The sequence below is a fragment of the Idiotropiscis lumnitzeri genome, unplaced genomic scaffold (genome assembly GCF_059441095.1).
Source record: "Idiotropiscis lumnitzeri isolate Australia: NSW breed Sydney's pygmy pipehorse unplaced genomic scaffold, RoL_Ilum_1.0 HiC_scaffold_62, whole genome shotgun sequence".
Taxonomy (NCBI): Eukaryota; Metazoa; Chordata; class Actinopteri; order Syngnathiformes; family Syngnathidae; genus Idiotropiscis; species Idiotropiscis lumnitzeri.
In genome coordinates this window covers 1,082,714-1,090,204 of record NW_028283600.1, presented here as the reverse complement: position 1 = coordinate 1,090,204, position 7,491 = coordinate 1,082,714, and positions in this window count along the sequence as shown.

Here is a 7,491-nt window from a genome sequence, read left to right as displayed (position 1 = left end):
TGAAAATTTGTTCTGGAGCCTTTTTGATATTTAATGCATGCTATGCTAATAGTAACCACCCGAAGACTATTCTCAGTAGAACTATTCAATGGATGCCAAAACGATAGAGACATGGCCATGGAGCCTATGCTGCGAGATTGTGAAAGGACTAAAATAAGTGTAGGATTTTTGAGGACCAGAAGTCAGCTTTTATTAGGTTTGACATTGATTTAACTTATGGAACAATGCAAATTATGGTCGGGTTGTTGTTGGACTTTTTCCGCTTTTGACTAAGGGACGGGTGTTTTTATTTTCTGGGACTCTTTAGAACAAGCGGCACGGTGGCGGACTGGTTAGCAAGTCCGCATCACAGTACAGAAGTGCAAGGTTCTCCCTGTGCCTGCTAGGGTTTTCGCCGGTTTCCTCCCACTTTCCAAAAACATTCATGATAGGTTGATTGGTCACTGGTCCAAGGTCTGAGTGTGAGAGCGGATGGTTGCTTGTCTCTGTGTGCCCTGCGATTGACTGGCAACCAGTTCAGGGTGTACCCTGTCGACTGCCCGAAGACAGCTGGGATAGGCTCCAGCACTCCCGGGGACCCTTGTGAGGACAAGAAGCAGTACAGAGGATTGATTGATTTATTAAAATTAAAATTAAATTCATGTATTTATCTATGCTAAATTTAACAAGGCTGGACGTTATATTTTGTGAATTTACATGTACCCCCAACTGTGACTTAATAACCCTTAAGGGACAAGATAACATTTTATAATATTCCAGACAGCTAAGATTGTCATCTATGAACTATTTGACAAGGCAGGTCCAGCATTGTCAGCCACATCCAACAGTCAACACAGTTACTTTTTTTTTAATAAACAAAATCAACATTATTAATTAATGTTATTTTATTAATTCTGTATGCTGTGAAAGATCTTTATTCAAAGTATATTTGAAGTTATTTCTACCTTATTGCTTGATTTTTGTAGATTCAAGTTGGAGTTGGCAAAATTACAGATTCTTTTGAAGGCAGCATATTCAAACTGTGAGAAAAGGAGCGAATGCAAGCTACGCGGTCTTTGAGGTGCGGCAGAAGAGCTGAAAGCACGGTGAGTCCCGAACGATAATTGAATTAATTAATTAATCTTGGGTAAATGTCTGGCTCTCATTTTTTAGACTTACTTTACAATGTGTTTTGTAATTTTTCAAGGTTGCCTGTGTTGGAAAACTGCTTGGTGCGTTAGCTAAAACACAGTATGCTAAAATGATAAGTGACGAGAACACAGAGGGTATATCAACAACGTACGTACTCGAATTATTTTGGGGAAAACTTAAGTACATTATAATCACCCTTTTAATAATACTGATAAGCGTTGTGTGTTTTATTTATTTTTATGAGGACCTTTACAACGAGCTACATATTGTTAGCATTGGGCCTACGACGCTAAACACAGTGTCCCTCGATCTCTCTCCAAAATTCTCCAAAAGACTTAAGCTTTCACTCAAATTAATACAATCTACTCCACTAGCTCATTTAAGGCTTTTTTGTGATGTGTTTGATTTGGGTAAGTAAAGCAAAACATATTAACTGTTGAATGTTGCCTGTTATTTAAATAATAGAAATTCAAGATGAAAGTTGAACAGATATTGAAATGCTAGATTGGCTCATTCAGAATCATGCCACAATGTGCTTTGTATGTTTTGTGTGTGGGTTTATCAAGCTCTAATTCAATGCAGTGTCCAAAACGAGCGCGCATAATTGTTGGATGAATGTTGGTTAATAGAGTCAGATAATAGTTAAAATTCCAACAGTTGAACAGATGTTGAAATGCTAGATTGGCTCATTCAGAATCATGCCACAATGTGCTTTGTATGTTTTGTGTGTAGGCTTATCAAGCTCTAATTCAATGCAGTGTTGAGCTGCATTTGAGAGGAACTACGTAAGTAACTAATGTGGAAAAATTGTGACTTCTTTGTGTACTTTTATTTTGAATATTCAAATTTTGTGGGTAAAGGTTAGAGAAAATAAGTTAAAAATGAGAGCTGTACAGGTATTTAAGTTTTTGGTTTGTAAAATACCCGAATGTGGGTTTCAGCAGGTGAGGCAATGATTGGACAGAGCAAAAGCTATGCTCCAAAATAGAAGTGATTACACCTTCACTAGACTAACCTGCAGCTAATTACATAATTATAAAATTAACACTTTAACCTGGCTTCCCCATCACAGATGTATTCTTTTAAATGCAAAGCTTTTTGTTCTAGCTTTTGTTGTTAAATGACATTCATGCCCAAGTGTCTATGCATCCATTGCAGGGATGTTTTCTCAAGTGACGAGTCTGAAGCCTGTGATGACGAAGTACCATCTACACCTCCCCATGGATTGTCACAGAGAAAAAGCTTCCTAACCAAGAGAGGCGCTGCAGAAGGTCCTTGAGTACGTCCAACGTGTTGAGTCTGTGAGTCTACTGCAGGATCTAATGCAGGTATGAAAATGATGAAATTTTAATGTATTATCTTCAAAATTATAAATAATTATTTAATTTCTTGAAATATAAAATTAGGTACCCTAAACCCAAGTAGGAACCCCAGTCCCAGTACATTCCTGATTCTGGAGCTACAGAGATCAAACCATCCTACTGTATCACTAAATAGCCCCACCTCTAAAACCCTGATTCGGAAGGCCGAGTTGAAAGACTTCAGAGTTCAAGATGGTCAACTGCAACTATGATAAGCCGAATGTGTTCACCCCAAGTCGGAAACTGAGAAAAAGACTCAATTTTCACATGATTTCAGTCCCTTCTATATTTAAAAGAATGTATTGGGGCTCTAAAAATGTGAAATATTTTTACAAGTATTTCTTTTACTACTCATAGGCAGTTTCATAATAATAGTACAATTTGGCATCGTGTATTGTTTTTTGGTTCCATTCAAAATGCACAAGACGTATAGACATATTTTGTTTGTGGATCGCTGCAGCATCACACGAGCGCACAGAGACAAACGTGGCAGCAACTTAAAACAATTAAAATATCGAATCGAAATCGAGAACTGAAAATCAAAAATCGAATCGGGGCTTGAGTGAATCGTTACCTCCCTAATCATAATCATTTTGGTAGAATGTTGGGCTCTTGCCCTTTGAGTGTATATGGCGTTACCGAAGCTGTTCACTTAATCGACAATTCCTTTCCTGTGACGTTTATCATACCCAGTTTAACTGCCAAAATATTTTTAAGTGTGTGATGATTATCTGGATCGAGTGACACCCATGTTATAATGGTTGCAGGTATTGGTGGATTGGACGATAGTGTCAGAACAATGATGGCGTTCATCATGACAAATCCTCTGTCTCTGAAGTACAATCTCTTTGGACATCGTAGCAAGAACAAGCGCCGAGACCTGCCTTTTTCTGATGTTCTATACGGTAATATATTTTTTTTTTTTTTTTTTTTTAAGGGATTGTGGTGTGAAGACATTTCAGCATGTCCCATAAGGTTTCACAATCATTAAATAGCTTTACTAAGTTGGCTTCTTGTCTTTTTTGTTTTAGGAGCACTGAAAAGGAATGGAGCCACAAAGGACATCAACGAGAAGGACACAGGCAACCCTGTCCAAGTGGTTCATGGGAGCTTGTGATCAAGGTGGGAATAGGGCAGTTCGAGCTCGGAGATCTCAAGGCAACTGTCAGGTTTAAAACGTCCTGACGCCATTTTTAGACTGAAGGTGACATAAATCCAGACCAAACCAGTTAGAGTTTTGTTTTTGACCATTCGCGAATGGGAGAGGAAGTCAGGAGGTGAAGCAGGCGTCTTGCCAGTTCAATCTCGCGCACTATCTCTCTCACTCTCTACCACCCGTTCGGTCTTTTATCAGCAACCTAAGCAGACAATGGAGGTCTGTCTGAAATTCTAGCAGGCAGGCAGGAAGCAATCAACCACAGTAGTCAGTCAGGAATTCGAAACTAAAGTGTGTGCGTGTGTTCCAGTTGTGCGCGTGTGTGCTAAAGCAATAATGTGAGTGTCTGTGTGTGTGTGCGCAATTATAACTGATACAAATAGTGTATAAAAACATGATTAGAAATACACAAACTATTTACATATCCTCATCCCATCTCACATTCCCCCGTTTGTGGGTTTAAATCATGTCCTTACGGCTTTAAGACAGATCATCATAATGAAATCATACAACAGTGTGGTCATCCGTGGAGGGGCGAAAACCCTCAGTAGGGACAAAATTCCCCTCCTCCCTTCCGGCGTGGAACGAGATTCTCATGGTATGTTGGTCACTTGGGAATAAAACATAAAAAAACTTCAATATACCTAGTGAAAAATAACAAAACTGTCTCCACGCAGAGCTTGTCTCCACGCAGAGCTTGTCTCTGCGGCGACTTGATGGAGGCCCTTGCCTCGTTGTAGGAGGGGACAGCCGTCTTTACCTCCCGGATCTTCGTGTGTGGTGTATGTGTGTGCATGTGTGGGGGCAGGGGCAAAAGGGTCCATGTGTTATTTAGGTTTCAGTGTCCAGTTCGAGTTTGTCATTGTCCAGTTCGAATTCGTCATTCTCAACATCAATCAGGTTGTAATGGTACATTTGGGCAACAAACATGCAGTTAATAATCATCTTTGTCATAAGAATAATGCAACATGAACAGACTACACATAACAAAAATGAAAACCATAATTATCCCGATATATTGTCTTTCAAATTCTTCGTAGTGGTCATAACATCAATAATTGTTTCATTTTATTAAAAATGTAAATGCAGTAATGTTCTCCAATCAAGGCTAAAATTCTTTATGTACGTCATTAATTTCCAAACAATATCTAATCTTTTTGTTCTGTGGCTTCAACATTCGTATCTGTGGCTGGTTGTGCGGTTCCGATGTGCGTGTGGTCCGATATTGTGACTCAGGTGGGCTCCTGTTCGAGGGATTCGCGTTGCTCGGCCTTTAGCTGGAAACCGGAGAAGCTTGTACTGCAACTGGTGGATCCAGCTGCCACGCCCCGCGACCTTTGCTGCCGTCGGGGTCACTGAAATCATCTGGCGAGGGCCATCTCAGCATTCACTTGTCCCAACGAAGTCGTTTCAGCACCTTGAAGAAGAGTTGGTCTCCCACACGGACGTGATTTCTCTGTGGATCAGAACACACTGGCCAGTAATTGCGTCTTTTTTTTTTTTTTTCTTTTTGGTCAAAACATGTTTCCCATGTGGACTGGGACTGATGTGCCAGTCGCTGGTGGTTCTGATGAACCTGAGAGTCGATAGGGGATAGTGTCCTAACTTCGGCTGGCACTATCCTCATTGCTGTGATTGAAACACAGTCTGGTCATTGTCTCCTTTTTTTCCCTCATATTCTTGATAAGTCTGCCCTTAACAGTCCCATTAGTGCGTTCCACAAGTCCTGCAGACTGTATGCACAATGACGCTTTGAGTCAATTTTGCAACAACTGTCCCACTTGTTACAACATCATTCACAAAATGCATAATTTTCACTTCAAATCACTTCTTGAAATTCCAAATGTCAGGATAATTTGTGTTAGGTTGAAGATGTATTTTATCCCATATTTTACTCTATTAGTATTGCAAAAGAATTGTTCCACAGCGTGACCCATGTTTGACCATATGGATGAGAAGACTTCACAGAGAAGCGGATGCCTGAAGACTGGATCAACGTCTGCAACATCAAAGGAGGTGTGCTGAGACACACCTCTAAAACAAAAGGACTGAGACTTTAGTACCAGAGCACTAAAAGGGCATATCTGCCTTTTCAATCAGTGGATGACTGCCATTGATGTCTGTCTTTCCTCTTGTGTCTGAGATGTTTACATGTTCCTGCTGGTGCTCCCCCCTTCATCCCTTAGTGCAAATACATTGTATTGTTAGGGACTTCCCTAATAAAATAGAGGGCTCGGCGGAGTGTGCTCCAGAACGAATTTGGAGATGTAACTGAGCACACCTCTGTTCGTTCTCCTCGCGAGTAAAAGATCAACTCTTGTCTTCCTTCCATTCATTTAGCCTATGTTCAGTGAATGCTTAGGTGATTGAACCTGACAATTTGATTACACAACACTTTTTCCAACTGTTTTAGCATCAACATATGTTGTCGGAAACAACTTAATCCATTTTGAAAACATATGAATTACAACCAAACAATATTGCATCTCAAACAAATAACACTGTCTAAAAAAAAGTTTTTTGTTGAAAAGTCTGTATGTGGGAACAATTTCATATCATACTACCCCTCTCTTGACACATGGTTATGCTCGTGTGTCACTCTTATTACTTTTCCAATCAATGAATTAGGCAGCCAGGATTTGCCATCTGCCAATTTGCTGATCCTGTCCTCAGCAATGTTTGCACCTTTGTTCTCCCAATTTGTGCGTTCAATTACTGGTACCTTTTTCCCTGGCGTGGGATCAAATTGTCAAGTTGATTTTCTGCGTGTGTGTGCGTGTGGGGGTGTGTTCATTTTCCCTTTTAGCTGCGCTGTGTCGATATAAAGGCGAGGCAGTTTCCAATTGTAATTGTGTCATTTTCTGTTAAGTGAATTTTGCGTTCACAAATAACTATTTTAGACGTGCTTTATGCACAACTTTTCTTTTCCTGTTGTGGTTTTTAAAGCCCAATGTCGACAGAACGCATGAACATTTATCTTGATTGTCAGTCCACATTGTAACCATACAACTCATACAAGATGGGAAACCCCAAATTTTAATTAGCTCACACCCGCCTACGCTCTTCCTGCTTATCCTAACAATCTCTTATCCGTTGGTATCACAATGTTAGTACTCCCATCGCATAAAAGTCAGTTTGATTTCAGGCTGCGACCTTGGTTCTCAAACACTTTTACTTCTTATCAGTCTGGAATGCCCACCTGGTCTGTGTTACAAGTCTGAGTTCCTCCAGTCGGGAGGAAGGTCAAGTCGCGGTTTGGTGATAATTTGGACGGCTCCACAGTCGTGTGGCGCCTCCTAGATGATGCGGGGAAAAAATGACGCTGGGCTGAAATGCACCGCAACTTATCAGTATAATGTGTCCCTGTGACAATTAGGCCGGCGTGCAATGTGAATGTGGTGGGAAAAGAATGTAATTTTTTGATTCCTTAAAGCAACAGTGAAAGCTCTTAATCACACTCTAAGTGGTTCTCTGCCACGAAATCCAAATTGTTGTGACTAAATATGCAAATGAATTCATTTTGCCCTGGTTCCTGCAGTAACCCAGGCTAATGAAGTCATTTTTTGCAGTCACTGTTTTGCTCAAATGGCTTATAATAATTTGGTAGTGCGTTAAGATGCTTTGTCGATACAATCTTGTAGTTTATCTTCACAAGTTCCAACATACACAACCCATTCCATGGCCATGACGATACTGTTTTAAAGATTACCAAGGCTTGTTGGACCTTTCTCTGCCACATAAATTACAGCCCTGAGAGGCACTGGGCCTCAACTTTATCTATGAAGGGTCAGGGATTTAATGGGGGTCACCGAGGCGTCCCAAGGAAAGTTTTTACAGAAAAGT